This window comes from Amphiura filiformis, chromosome 5 (assembly GCF_039555335.1).
Source record: "Amphiura filiformis chromosome 5, Afil_fr2py, whole genome shotgun sequence".
In the NCBI taxonomy this organism is placed as follows: domain Eukaryota; kingdom Metazoa; phylum Echinodermata; class Ophiuroidea; order Amphilepidida; family Amphiuridae; genus Amphiura; species Amphiura filiformis.
Window position 1 is genome coordinate 10566034 of NC_092632.1, and position 15367 is coordinate 10581400.

A 15367-nucleotide genomic window follows, 5' to 3' on the forward strand; every position below is an offset into this window, starting at 1 on the left:
AACGTTAATATAAAACCTTAAAAGAAGTTTGTGCTTTTATGTTTGCATTTCTCAACTTACGGTATTTTTACATAAATTATACCCCTGTAAGTCGCGCAGGGGTGAACAGAGCAAAGAAAAACCGCTAGAAGTAGGCAATGCCTACTCGTGGTGTCGTGTATCGTTAGGCCCCGTAAAGGCAGTGTTTAAGGGGAGGAGAGAGAAAGAGAAAGAAACGTTATAACATCAAATCAAATACATTCAAAGAAATCTTGAACAATATAACCATTTCATACATTAAGCAATTTACAAGATCAAATATACTTCAGCTTAAGGCTGCATTACATACCAAACTATTTTCAAGAAACTAAGTACTCAACGACATATATGCTACATTTAGTGAAACATAAAAAGTTATCATCATATCCATACAAAGAATTGAAATACATGAAAAATGAAAGATATTGACGAGGTTTTTAACTTAAATTTATAAACCTACTTTCGACCAATTTAATACCACTAAACATATCTTAAATTAAGTGAAATATACAAAGTCAATAATCATTAAAACTACTGATATGAGATCATATTCGTTGAAATTGAATAACATTGCATTAACAATTTGAAAACACCATTCTTAACAGATATACAAAGAATTTGCATGACATAAAATATGAAGTATATACTAATGATTATCATATTTACATTGATCATGGATATTATACATTTTTACTTTCTAAATGAAAGAGAAATATCACACAGTTGCGCAAAGTCTAATGTTTTTCTAGAGAGGTCTTCATTTAACCTCAGAGCCAACATACTGGGTGCAAACTCGTCCTAAAGCGGACTTTAGACTACACCCAAAAGTTAGCACCCTAAAATGGATTTCTCCTGGAAACATTACATTTCGCTCATATTACTGATTTAAAAACAACAATTATCTTGTAACAAATTGATACAAAGTGTCATTTTACATAACAAATTACGAAAATATCTTGAGCTGAGATTAACGTGGTTCTTAATAAGCACAGTGGTGTTTATTTGATTAAATCAATTGTACTAAGTGCTTTCAAATGTACAAGAACTCAATTGATGTAACACAAAATTTCGGATCTTTTACTTTTAGTAGCGTTATAATTTTCTCCTTCTGGTACCAGTAATGTTTGCTACTTGTATTTTTAGCCAATTTTGAACGTTAATATAAAAAATTAAAAGAAGTTTGTGCTTTTGTGTTTGCATTTCTCAACTCACGGTATTTTTACATAATTATACCCCTGCAATTCGCGCAGGGGTGAACAGAACAAAGAAAAACTGCTAGAAGTAGGCAATGCCTACTCGTGGTGTCGTGTATCATTAGGCCCCGTAAAGGCAGTGTTTAAGGGAGGAGAGAAAAGAGAAAGAAACGTTATAACATCAAATCAAATACATTCAAAGAAATCTTGAACGATATAACTATTTCATACAATAAGCAATTTACAAGATCAAATATACTTCAGCTTAAGGCTGCATTACATACCAAACTATTTTCAAGAAACTAAGTACTCAACGACATGTATGCTACATTTAGTGAAACATAAAAATTGATCATCATATTCATACAAAGAATTGAAATACATGAAAAATGAAAGATACTGACGAGGTTTTTAACTTCAATTTATAAAACTACTTTCGACCAATTTAATACCACTAAACATATCTTAAATTAAGTGAAATATACAAAGTCAATAATCATTAAAACTACTGATATGAGATCATATTCGTTGAAATTGAATAACATTGCATTAACAATTTGAAAACACCATTCTTAACAGATATACAAAGAATTTGCATGACATAAAATATGCAGTATATACTAATGATTATTATATTTACATTTATCATGGATATTATACATTTTTTACTTTCTAAATGAAAGAGAAATATGACACAGTTGAGCAAAGTCTAATGTTTTCCTAGAGAGGTCTTCATTTAACCTCGGAGCCAACATACTGTGTGCCAACTCGTCCTAAAGCGGACTTTAGACTACACCCAAAGGTTAGCACCCTAAAATGGATTTCTCCTGGAAACATTACATTTTGCTCATATTACTGATTTAAAAACAACAATTATCTTGTAACAAATTGATACAAAGTGTCATTTTACATAACAAATTACGAAAATATCTTGAGCTGAGATTAACGTGGTTCTTAATAAGCACAGTGGTGTTTATTTGATTAAATCAATTGTACTAAGTGCTTTCAAATGTACAAGAACTCAATTGATGTAACACAAAATTTCGGATCTTTTTCGTTTAGTAGCGTTATTATTTTCTCCTTCTGGTACCAGTACTGTTTGCTACTTGTATTTTTAGCCAATTTTGAACGTTAATATAAAACCTTAAAAGAAGTTTGTGCTTTTATGTTTGCATTTCTCAACTTACGGTATTTTTACATAAATTATACCCCTGTAAGTCGCGCAGGGGTGAACAGAGCAAAGAAAAACCGCTAGAAGTAGGCAATGCCTACTCGAGGTGTCGTGTATCATTAGGCCCCGTAAAGGCAGTGTTTAAGGGAGGAGAGAAAAGAGAAAGAAACGTTATAACATCAAATCAAATACATTCAAAGAAATCTTGAACAATATAACCATTTCATACATTAAGCAATTTACAAGATCAAATATACTTCAGCTTAAGGCTGCATTACATACCAAACTATTTTCAAGAAACTAAGTACTCAACGACATATATGCTACATTTAGTGAAACATAAAAAGTTATCATCATATCCATACAAAGAATTGAAATACATGAAAAATGAAAGATATTGACGAGGGTTTTAACTTAAATTTATAAACCTACTTTCGACCAATTTAATACCACTAAACATATCTTAAATTAAGTGAAATATACAAAGTCAATAATCATTAAAACTACTGATATGAGATCATATTTGTTGAAATTGAATAACATTGCATTAACAATTTGAAAACACCATTCTTAACAGATATACAAAGAATTTGCATGACATAAAATATGAAGTATATACTAATGATTATCATATTTACATTTATCATGGATATTATACATTTTTACTTTCTAAATGAAAGAGAAATATCACACAGTTGCGCAAAGTCTAATGTTTTTTCTAGAGAGGTCTTCATTTAACCTCAGAGCCAACATACTGGGTGCCAACTCGTCCTTAAGCGGACTTTAGACTACACCCAAAAGTTAGCACCCTAAAATGGATTTCTCCTGGAAACATTACATTTCGCTCATATTACTGATTTAAAAACAACAATTATCTTGTAACAAATTGATACAAAGTGTCATTTTACATAACAAATTACGAAAATATCTTGAGCTGAGATTAACGTGGTTCTAAATAAGCACAGTGGTGTTTATTTGATTAAATCAATTGTACTAAGTGCTTTCAAATGTACAAGAACTCAATTGATGTAACACAAAATTTCGGATCTTTTTCGTTTGGTAGCGTTATTATTTTTTCCTTCTGGTACCAGTAATGTTTGCTACTTGTATTTTTAGCCAATTTAGAACGTTAATATAAAAAATTAAAAAAAGTTTGTGCTTTTATGTTTGCATTTCTCAACTCACGGTATTTTTACATAATTATACCCCTGCAACTCGCGCAGGGGTGAACAGAGCAAAGAAAAACTGCTAGAAGTAGGCAATGCCTACTCGTGGTGTCGTGTATCATTAGGCCCCGTAAAGGCAGTGTTTAAGGAGGAGAGAAAAGAGAAAGAAACGTTATAACATCAAATCAAATACATTCAAAGAAATCTTGAACAATATAACTATTTCATACAATAAGCAATTTACAAGATCAAATATACTTCAGCTTAAGGCTGCATTACATACCAAACTATTTTCAAGAAACTAAGTACTCAACGACATGTATGCTACATTTAGTGAAACATAAAAATTGATCATCATATTCATACAAAGAATTGAAATACATGAAAAATGAAAGATACTGACGAGGTTTTTAACTTAAATTTATAAAACTACTTTCGACCAATTTAATACCACTAAACATATCTTAAATTAAGTGAAATATACAAAGTCAATAATCATTAAAACTACTGATATGAGATCATATTCGTTGAAATTGAATAACATTGCATTAACAATTTGAAAACACCATTCTTAACAGATATACAAAGACTTTGCATGACATAAAATATGCAGTATATACTAATGATTATCATATTTACATTTATCATGGATATTATACATTTTTACTTTCTAAATGAAAGAGAAATATCACACAGGTGAGCAAAGTCTAATGTTTTCCTAGAGAGGTCTTCATTTAACCTCAGAGCCAACATACTGGGTGCCAACTTGTCCTAAAGCGGACTTTAGACTACACCCAAAAGTGAGCACCCTAAAATGGATTTCTCCTGGAAACATTACATTTCGCTCATATTACTGATTTAAAAACAACAATTATCTTGTAACAAATTGATACAAAGTGTCATTTTACATAACAAATTACGAAAATATCTTGAGCTGAGATTAACGTGGTTCTTAATAAGCACAGTGGTGTTTATTTGATTAAATCAATTGTACTAAGTGCTTTCAAATGTACAAGAACTCAATTGATGTAACACAAAATTTCGGATCTTTTTCGTTTAGTAGCGTTATTATTTTCTCCTTCTGGTACCAGTACTGTTTGCTACTTGTATTTTTAGCCAATTTTGAACGTTAATATAAAACCTTAAAAGAAGTTTGTGCTTTTATGTTTGCATTTCTCAACTTACGGTATTTTTACATAAATTATACCCCCTGTAAGTCGCGCAGGGGGTGAACAGAGCAAAGAAAAACCGCTAGAAGTAGGCAATGCCTACTCGTGGTGTCGTGTATCATTAGGCCCCGTAAAGGCAGTGTTTAAGGGGAGGAGAGAAAAAGAGAAAGAAACGTTATAACATCAAATCAAATACATTCAAAGAAATCTTGAACAATATAACCATTTCATACATTAAGCAATTTACAAGATCAAATATACTTCAGCTTAAGGCTGCATTACATACCAAACTATTTTCAAGAAACTAAGTACTCAACGACATATATGCTACATTTAGTGAAACATAAAAAGTTATCATCATATCCATACAAAGAATTGAAATACATGAAAAATGAAAGATATTGACGAGGTTTTTAACTTAAATTTATAAACCTACTTTCGACCAATTTAATACCACTAAACATATCTTAAATTAAGTGAAATATACAAAGTCAATAATCATTAAAACTACTGATATGAGATCATATTCGTTGAAATTGAATAACATTGCATTAACAATTTGAAAACACCATTCTTAACAGATATACAAAGAATTTGCATGACATAAAATATGAAGTATATACTAATGATTATCATATTTACATTGATCATGGATATTATACATTTTTACTTTCTAAATGAAAGAGAAATATCACACAGTTGCGCAAAGTCTAATGTTTTTTCTAGAGAGGTCTTCATTTAACCTCAGAGCCAACATACTGGGTGCAAACTCGTCCTAAAGCGGACTTTAGACTACACCCAAAAGTTAGCACCCTAAAATGGATTTCTCCTGGAAACATTACATTTCGCTCATATTACTGATTTAAAAACAACAATTATCTTGTAACAAATTGATACAAAGTGTCATTTTACATAACAAATTACGAAAATATCTTGAGCTGAGATTAACGTGGTTCTTAATAAGCACAGTGGTGTTTATTTGATTAAATCAATTGTACTAAGTGCTTTCAAATGTACAAGAACTCAATTGATGTAACACAAAATTTCGGATCTTTTACTTTTAGTAGCGTTATAATTTTCTCCTTCTGGTACCAGTAATGTTTGCTACTTGTATTTTTAGCCAATTTTGAACGTTAATATAAAAATTAAAAGAAGTTTGTGCTTTTGTGTTTGCATTTCTCAACTCACGGTATTTTTACATAAATTATACCCCCTGCAATTCGCGCAGGGGGTGAACAGAACAAAGAAAAACCGCTAGAAGTAGGCAATGCCTACTCGTGGTGTCGTGTATCATTAGGCCCCGTAAAGGCAGTGTTTAAGGGGAGGAGAGAAAAAGAGAAAGAAACGTTATAACATCAAATCAAATACATTCAAAGAAATCTTGAACGATATAACTATTTCATACAATAAGCAATTTACAAGATCAAATATACTTCAGCTTAAGGCTGCATTACATACCAAACTATTTTCAAGAAACTAAGTACTCAACGACATGTATGCTACATTTAGTGAAACATAAAAATTGATCATCATATTCATACAAAGAATTGAAATACATGAAAAATGAAAGATACTGACGAGGTTTTTAACTTAAATTTATAAAACTACTTTCGACCAATTTAATACCACTAAACATATCTTAAATTAAGTGAAATATACAAAGTCAATAATCATTAAAACTACTGATATGAGATCATATTTGTTGAAATTGAATAACATTGCATTAACAATTTGAAAACACCATTCTTAACAGATATACAAAGAATTTGCATGACATAAAATATGAAGTATATACTAATGATTATCATATTTACATTTATCATGGATATTATACATTTTTACTTTCTAAATGAAAGAGAAATATCACACAGTTGCGCAAAGTCTAATGTTTTTTCTAGAGAGGTCTTCATTTAACCTCAGAGCCAACATACTGGGTGCCAACTCGTCCTAAAGCGGACTTTAGACTACACCCAAAAGTTAGCACCCTAAAATGGATTTCTCCTGGAAACATTACATTTCGCTCATATTACTGATTTAAAAACAACAATTATCTTGTAACAAATTGATACAAAGTGTCATTTTACATAACAAATTACGAAAATATCTTGCGCTGAGATTAACGTGGTTCTAAATAAGCACAGTGGTGTTTATTTGATTAAATCAATTGTACTAAGTGCTTTCAAATGTACAAGAACTCAATTGATGTAACACAAAATTTCGGATCTTTTTCGTTTAGTAGCGTTATTATTTTTTCCTTCTGGTACCAGTAATGTTTGCTACTTGTATTTTTAGCCAATTTAGAACGTTAATATAAAAAATTAAAAGAAGTTTGTGCTTTTATGTTTGCATTTCTCAACTCACGGTATTTTTACATAAATTATACCCCCTGCAACTCGCGCAGGGGGTGAACAGAGCAAAGAAAAACCGCTAGAAGTAGGCAATGCCTACTCGTGGTGTCGTGTATCATTAGGCCCCGTAAAGGCAGTGTTTAAGAAAAAAAAAAAAAAAGAGAAAGAAACGTTATAACATCAAATCAAATACATTCAAAGAAATCTTGAACAATATAACTATTTCATACAATAAGCAATTTATAAGATCAAATATACTTCAGCTTAAGGCTGCATTACATACCAAACTATTTTCAAGAAACTAAGTACTCAACGACATGTATGCTACATTTAGTGAAACATAAAAATTGATCATCATATTCATACAAAGAATTGAAATACATGAAAATGAAAGATACTGACGAGGTTTTTAACTTAAATTTATAAAACTACTTTCGACCAATTTAATACCACTAAACATATCTTAAATTAAGTGAAATATACAAAGTCAATAATCATTAAAACTACTGATATGAGATCATATTCGTTGAAATTGAATAACATTGCATTAACAATTTGAAAACACCATTCTTAACAGATATACAAAGAATTTGCATGACATAAAATATGAAGTATATACTAATGATTATTATATTTACATTTATCATGGATATTATACATTTTTATTTTTTTATTTGAGAGAGAAATATCACACAGTTGAGCAAAGTCTAATGTTTTCCTAGAGAGGTCTTCATTTAACCTCAGAGCCAACATACTGGGTGCCAACTCGTCCTAAATCGGACTTTAGACTACACCCAAAAGTTAGCACCCTAAAATGTATTTCTCCTGGAAACATTACATTTCGCTCATATTACTGATTTAAAAACAACAATTATCTTGTAACAAATTGATACAAAGTGTCATTTTACATAACAAATTACGAACATATCTTGAGCTGAGATTAACGTGGTTCTTAATAAGCACAGTGGTGTTTATTTGATTAAATCAAATGTACAAGAACTCAATTGATGTAACACAAAATTTCGGATCTTTAATTTTAGTAGCGTTATAATTTTCTCCTTCTGGTACAAGTAATGTTTGCTACTTGTATTTTTAGCCAATTTTGAACGTTAATATAAAGAAGTTGGTGCTTTTGTGTTTGCATTTCTCACCTCACGGTATTTTTACATAAATTATACCCCCTGCAAGTCGCGCAGGGGGTGAACAGAGCAAAGAAAACCGCTAGAAGTAGGCAATGCCTACTCGTGGTGTCGTGTATCATTAGGCCCCGTAAAGGCAGTGTTTAAGGGGAGGAGAGAAAAAGAGAAAGAAACGTTATAACATCAAATCAAATACATTCAAAGAAATCTTGAACAATATAACTATTTCATACAATAAGCAATTTACAAGATCAAATATACTTCAGCTTAAGGCTGCATTACATACCAAACTATTTTCAAGAAACTAAGTACTCAACGACATGTATGCTACATTTAGTGAAACATAAAAATTGATCATCATATTCATACAAAGAATTGAAATACATGAAAAATGAAAGATACTGACGAGGTTTTTAACTTAAATTTATAAAACTACTTTCGACCAATTTAATACCACTAAACATATCTTAAATTAAGTGAAATATACAAAGTCAATAATCATTAAAACTACTGATATGAGATCATATTCGTTGAAATTGAATAACATTGCATTAACAATTTGAAAACACCATTCTTAACAGATATACAAAGACTTTGCATGACATAAAATATGCAGTATATATTAATGATTATTATATTTACATTTATCATGGATATTATACATTTTTTACTTTCTAAATGAAAGAGAAATATCACACAGTTGAGCAAAGTCTAATGTTTTCCTAGAGAGGTCTTCATTTAACCTCAGAGCCAACATACTGTGTGCCAACTCGTCCTAAAGCGGACTTTAGACTACACCCAAAAGTTAGCACCCTAAAATGGATTTCTCCTGGAAACATTACATTTTGCTCATATTACTGATTTAAAAACAACAATTATCTTGTAACAAATTGATACAAAGTGTCATTTTACATAACAAATTACGAAAATATCTTGAGCTGAGATTAACGTGGTTCTTAATAAGCACAGTGGTGTTTATGTAAGTGCTTTCAAATGTACAAGAACTCAATTGATGTAACACAAAATTGCGGATCTTTTTCGTTTAGTAGCGTTATTATTTTCTCCTTCTGGTACCAGTAATGTCTGCTACTTGTATTTTTAGCCAATTTTGAACGTTAATATCAAACCTTAAAAGACGTTTGTGCTTTTATGTTTGCATTTCTCAACTCACGGTATTTTTACATAAATTATACCCCCTGTAAGTCGCGCAGGGGGTGAACAGAGCAAAGAAAAACCGCTAGATGCAATGCCTACTCGTGGTGTCGTGTATCGTTAGGCCCCGTAAAGGCAGTGTTTAAGGGAGGAGAGAAAAAGAGAAAGAAACGTTATAACATCAAATCAAATACATTCAAAGAAATCTTGAACAATATAACTATTTCATACATTAAGCAATTTACAAGATCAAATATACTTCAGCTTAAGGCTGCATTACATACCAAACTATTTTCAAGAAACTAAGTACTCAACGACATGTATGCTACATTTAGTGAAACATAAATATTGATCATCATATTCATACAAAGAATTGAAATACATGAAAAATGAAAGATACTGTCGAGGTTTTTAACTTAAATTTATAAAACTACTTTCGACCAATTTAATACCACTAAACATATCTTAAATTAAGTGAAATATACAAAGTCAATAATCATTAAAACTACTGATATGAGATCATATTCGTTGAAATTGAATAACATTGCATTAACAATTTGAAAACACCATTTTTAACAGATATACAAAGACTTTGCATGACATAAAATATGCAGTATATACTAATGATTATTATATTTACATTTATCATGGATATTATACATTTTTTACTTTCTAAATGAAAGAGAAATATCACACAGTTGAGCAAAGTCTAATGTTTTCCTAGAGAGGTCTTCATTTAACCTCAGAGCCAACATACTGTGTGCCAACTCGTCCTAAAGCGGACTTTAGACTACACCCAAAAGTTAGCACCCTAAAATGTATTTCTCCTGGAAACATTACATTTTGCTCATATTACTGATTTAAAAACAACAATTATCTTGTAACAAATTGATACAAAGTGTCATTTTACATAACAAATTACGAAAATATCTTGAGCTGAGATTAACGTGGTTCTTAATAAGCACAGTGGTGTTTATGTGATTAAATCAATAAGTCCTTTCAAATGTACAAGAACTCAATTGATGTAACACAAAATTTCGGATCTTTTTCGTTTAGTAGCGTTATTATTTTCTCCTTCTGGTACCAGTAATGTTTGCTACTTGTATTTTAGCCAATTTTGAACGTTAATATAAAACCTTAAAAGAAGTTTGTGCTTTTATGTTTGCATTTCTCAACTCACGGTATTTTTACATAAATTATACCCCTGTAAGTCGCGCAGGGGTGAACAGAGCAAAGAAAAACCGCTAGAACCGCAATGCCTACTCGTGGTGTCGTGTATCGTTAGGCCCCGTAAAGGCAGTGTTTAAGGGGAGGAGAGAAAAAGAGAAAAAAACGTTATAACATCAAATCAAATACATTCAAAGAAATCTTGAACAATATAACTATTTCATACAATAAGCAATTTACATGATCAAATATACTTCAGCTTAAGGCTGCATTACATACCAAACTATTTTCAAGAAACTAAGTACTCAACGACATGTATGCTACATTTAGTGAAACATAAAAATTGATCATCATATTCATACAAAGAATTGAAATACATGAAAAATGAAAGATACTGACGAGGTTTTTAACTTAAATTTATAAAACTACTTTCGACCAATTTAATACCACTAAACATATCTTATATTAAGTGAAATATACAAAGTCAATAATCATTAAAACTACTGATATGAGATCATATTCGTTGAAATTGAATAACATTGCATTAACAATTTGAAAACACCATTCTTAACAGATATACAAAGACTTTGCATGACATAAAATATGCAGTATATACTAATGATTATTATATTTACATTTATCATGGATATTATACATTTTTTACTTTCTAAATGAAAGAGAAATATCACACAGTTGAGCAAAGTCTAATGTTTTCCTAGAGAGGTCTTTATTTAACCTCAGAGCCAACATACTGTGTGCCAACTCGTCCTAAAGCGGACTTTAGACTACACCCAAAAGTTAGCACCCTAAAATGGATTTCTCCTGGAAACATTACATTTCGCTCATATTACTGATTTAAAAACAACAATTATCTTGTAACAAATTGATACAAAGTGTCATTTTACATAACAAATTACGAAAATATCTTGAGCTGAGATTAACGTGGTTCTTAATAAGCACAGTGGTGTTTATTTGATTAAATCAATTGTAGCGTTATTATTTTCTCCTTCTGGTACCAGTAATGTTTGCTACTTGTATTTTTAGCCAATTTTGAACGTTAATATCAAACCTTAAAAGAAGTTTGTGCTTTTATGTTTGCATTTCTCAACTCACGGTATTTTTACATAAATTATACCCCCTGTAAGTCGCGCAGGGGGTGAACAGATCAAAGAAAAACCGCTAGAAGTAGGCAATGCCTACTCGTGGTGTCGTGTATCGTTAGGCCCCGTAAAGGCAGTGTTTAAGGAGGAGAGAAAAGAGAAAGAAACGTTATAACATCAAATCAAATACATTCAAAGAAATCTTGAACAATATAACTATTTCATACATTAAGCAATTTACAAGATCAAATATACTTCAGCTTAAGGCTGCATTACATACCAAACTATTTTCAAGAAACTAAGTACTCAACGACATATATGCTACATTTAGTGAAACATAAAAAGTTATCATCATATTCATACAAAGAATTGAAATACTAGATAAATGAAAGATACTGACGAGGTTTTTAACTTAAATTTATAAACCTACCTTCGACCAATTTAATACCACTAAACATATCTTAAATTAAGTGAAATATACAAAGTCAATAATCATTAAAACTACTGATATGAGATCATATTCGTTGAAATTGAATAACATTGCATTAACAATTTGAAAACACCATTCTTAACAGATATACAAAGAATTTGCATGACATAAAATATGAAGTATATACTAATGATTTTTATATTTTCATTTATCATGGATATTATACATTTTTACTTTCTAAATGAAAGAGAAATATCAAACAGTTGAACAAAGTCTAATGTTTTCCTAGAGAGGTCTTCATTTAACCTCAGAGCCAACATACTGGGTGCCAACTCGTCCTAAATCGGACTTTAGACTGCACCCAAAAGTTAGCACCCTAAAATGGATTTCTCCTGGAAACATTACATTTCGCTCATATTACTGATTTAAAAACAACAATTATCTTGTAACAAATTGATACAAAGTGTCATTTTACATAACAAATTACGAAAATATCTTGAGCTGAGATTAACGTGGTTCTTAATAAGCACAGTGGTGTTTATTTGATTAAATCAATTGTACTAAGTCCTTTCAAATGTACAAGAACTCAATTGATGTAACACAAATTTTCGGATCTTTTTCGTTTAGTAGCGTTATTATTTTATCCATTCTGGTACCATTAATGTTTGCTACTTGTATTTTTAGCCAATTTTGAACGTTAATATAAAACCTTAAAAGAAGTTTGTGCTTTTATGTTTGCATTTCTCAACTCACGGTATTTTTACATAAATTATACCCCCTGTAAGTCGCGCAGGGGGTGAACAGAGCAAAGAAAAACCGCTAGAAGTAGGCAATGCCTACTCGTGGTGTCGTGTATCGTTAGGCCCCGTAAAGGCAGTGTTTAAGGGAGGAGAGAAAAGAGAAAGAAACGTTATAACATCAAATCAAATACATTCAAAGAAATCTTGAACAATATAACTATTTCATACATTAAGCAATTTACAAGATCAAATATACTTCAGCTTAAGGCTGCATTACATACCAAACTATTTTCAAGAAACTAAGTACTCAACGACATATATGCTACATTTAGTGAAACATAAAAAGTTATCATCATATTCATACAAAGAATTGAAATACTAGATAAATGAAAGATACTGACGAGGTTTTTTAACTTAAATTTATAAAACTACCTTCGACCAATTTAATACCACTAAACATATCTTAAATTAAGTGAAATATACAAAGTCAATAATCATTAAAACTACAGATATGAGATCATATTCGTTGAAATTGAATAACATTGCATTAACAATTTGAAAACACCATTCTTAACAGATATACAAAGAATTTGCATGACATAAAATATGAAGTATATACTAATGATTATTATATTTACATTTATCATGGATATTATACATTTTACTTTCTAAATGAAAGAGAAATATCACACAGTTGAGCAAAGTCTAATGTTTTCCTAGAGAGGTCTTCATTTAACCTCAGAGCCAACATACTGGGTGCCAACTCGTCCTAAATCGGACTTTAGACTGCACCCAAAAGTTAGCACCCTAAAATGGATTTCTCCTGGAAACATTACATTTCGCTCATATTACTGATTTAAAAACAACAATTATCTTGTAACAAATTGATACAAAGTGTCATTTTACATAACAAATTACGAAAATATCTTGAGCTGAGATTAACGTGGTTCTTAATAAGCACAGTGGTGTTTATTTGATTAAATCAATTGTACTAAGTCCTTTCAAATGTACAAGAACTCAATTGATGTAGCACAAAATTTCGGATCTTTTTCGTTTAGTAGCGTTGTTATTTTCTCCTTCTGGTACCAGTAATGTTTGCTACTTGTATTTTTAGCCAATTTTGAATGTTAATATCAAACCTTAAAAAGAAGTTTGTGCTTTTATGTTTGCATTTCTCAACTCACGGTATTTTTACATAAATGATACCCCTGTAAGTCGCGCAGGGGGTGAACAGAGCAAAGAAAAACCGCTAGGTGTGTAAATGGGATGGAGCGTTCACTAAAACAGGAGAAATTAGGCCTACTGAACAGGTAGAATCATTGATAAGGTAAATTTTATTTTGCTGCTAAGCTTGCGATTTTCCGTTACCATGTTTTTTTTTTTTTTTTTCCCGTTCCCGTTATTTTCTAAATCTGTCCTTTCTTACATTTCCCTTTTAGCTTCTTTTTTATTTGCTGCATAGCTTGTGATTTCCCGTTTCTTGACCGTTTTCAACCAAATTAATAACAGGACATTTGGCGACCGCGACGTTTGAATCGAAACTAACGGAGCCTTTTCGTTCCCATACACACATAGTCAGTCAGTCAGTCACAACATTCCCCTATTGATAGTAAGATGTTAACCGAATTATGTCCTTCTATTAGCTTAGATCATGTCTTTTTAAAGATATTTGAAAGAAAAAACACAACAATTTTTAATCGAAGTCATCAAAGAAAAGTGTTAGCACATGATTTATACTTTTAAAATTCCAAAGTTAAATTTGAAATCCCATTTTCTGTGTATGTAATGTATGCAATCATAGATTAAATACAAAACCGCTCTTTTCGAAGACCCTAATCGTACATGTTCAAATGAAACGTAAGGTCTTGAAACTACATTGCATGCAAAGTTTACATCATGTTACAATAATTATGACTTCGTATTACACAATCTACATTACATCACACATCACATCATTATCATAAAAATTCCTCTGAAATATGATTATCAATATCAATTTATTTATTTAATGATTTGCAATAACTAGAAAAAGTTTTATATAAATTATTATATCCTGATTGCAGTGTTGATTTTATTTTCAGGAAATCGATTATGCTTGACTCTTATGCTTAGTAATTAGTAACGAAAAAGCTTGAAAATTGTATAGACCTAATGAAAAGCAAAGTGGTTTAATAGATTTTAAAGAAAGAGATATTAGTTTTCATGTTTCAAGTAGGCCTAAACCAGAGCCTAACCCATGAACTAACTGCACTGGTTGGAGCAATGAAGCGAATAATTTTCGGTACTTACCTTGGCTTGGATGGACGCACTATTCGAGAAAAAAAACCCGTTGTCAACATCCTCGCAAACAGCCCAAAAAGTTCATGAAGTACGTTTTCTTTGCATTCAAGTGGAAACATCTCTGGTAATGGCATCCAATACTGTAATGTCTGGATCCACGATTTGGGAACAGAGCAGGATTCTTCCAATCTGCTTGTACGAAAGCTCAAAACACGATTTAGTAGTAAATAAAAGGTATATCGATCCACGAAGTTGGGCAGACAACGATCATAAATGCACTGTTCTGGCGCTGTC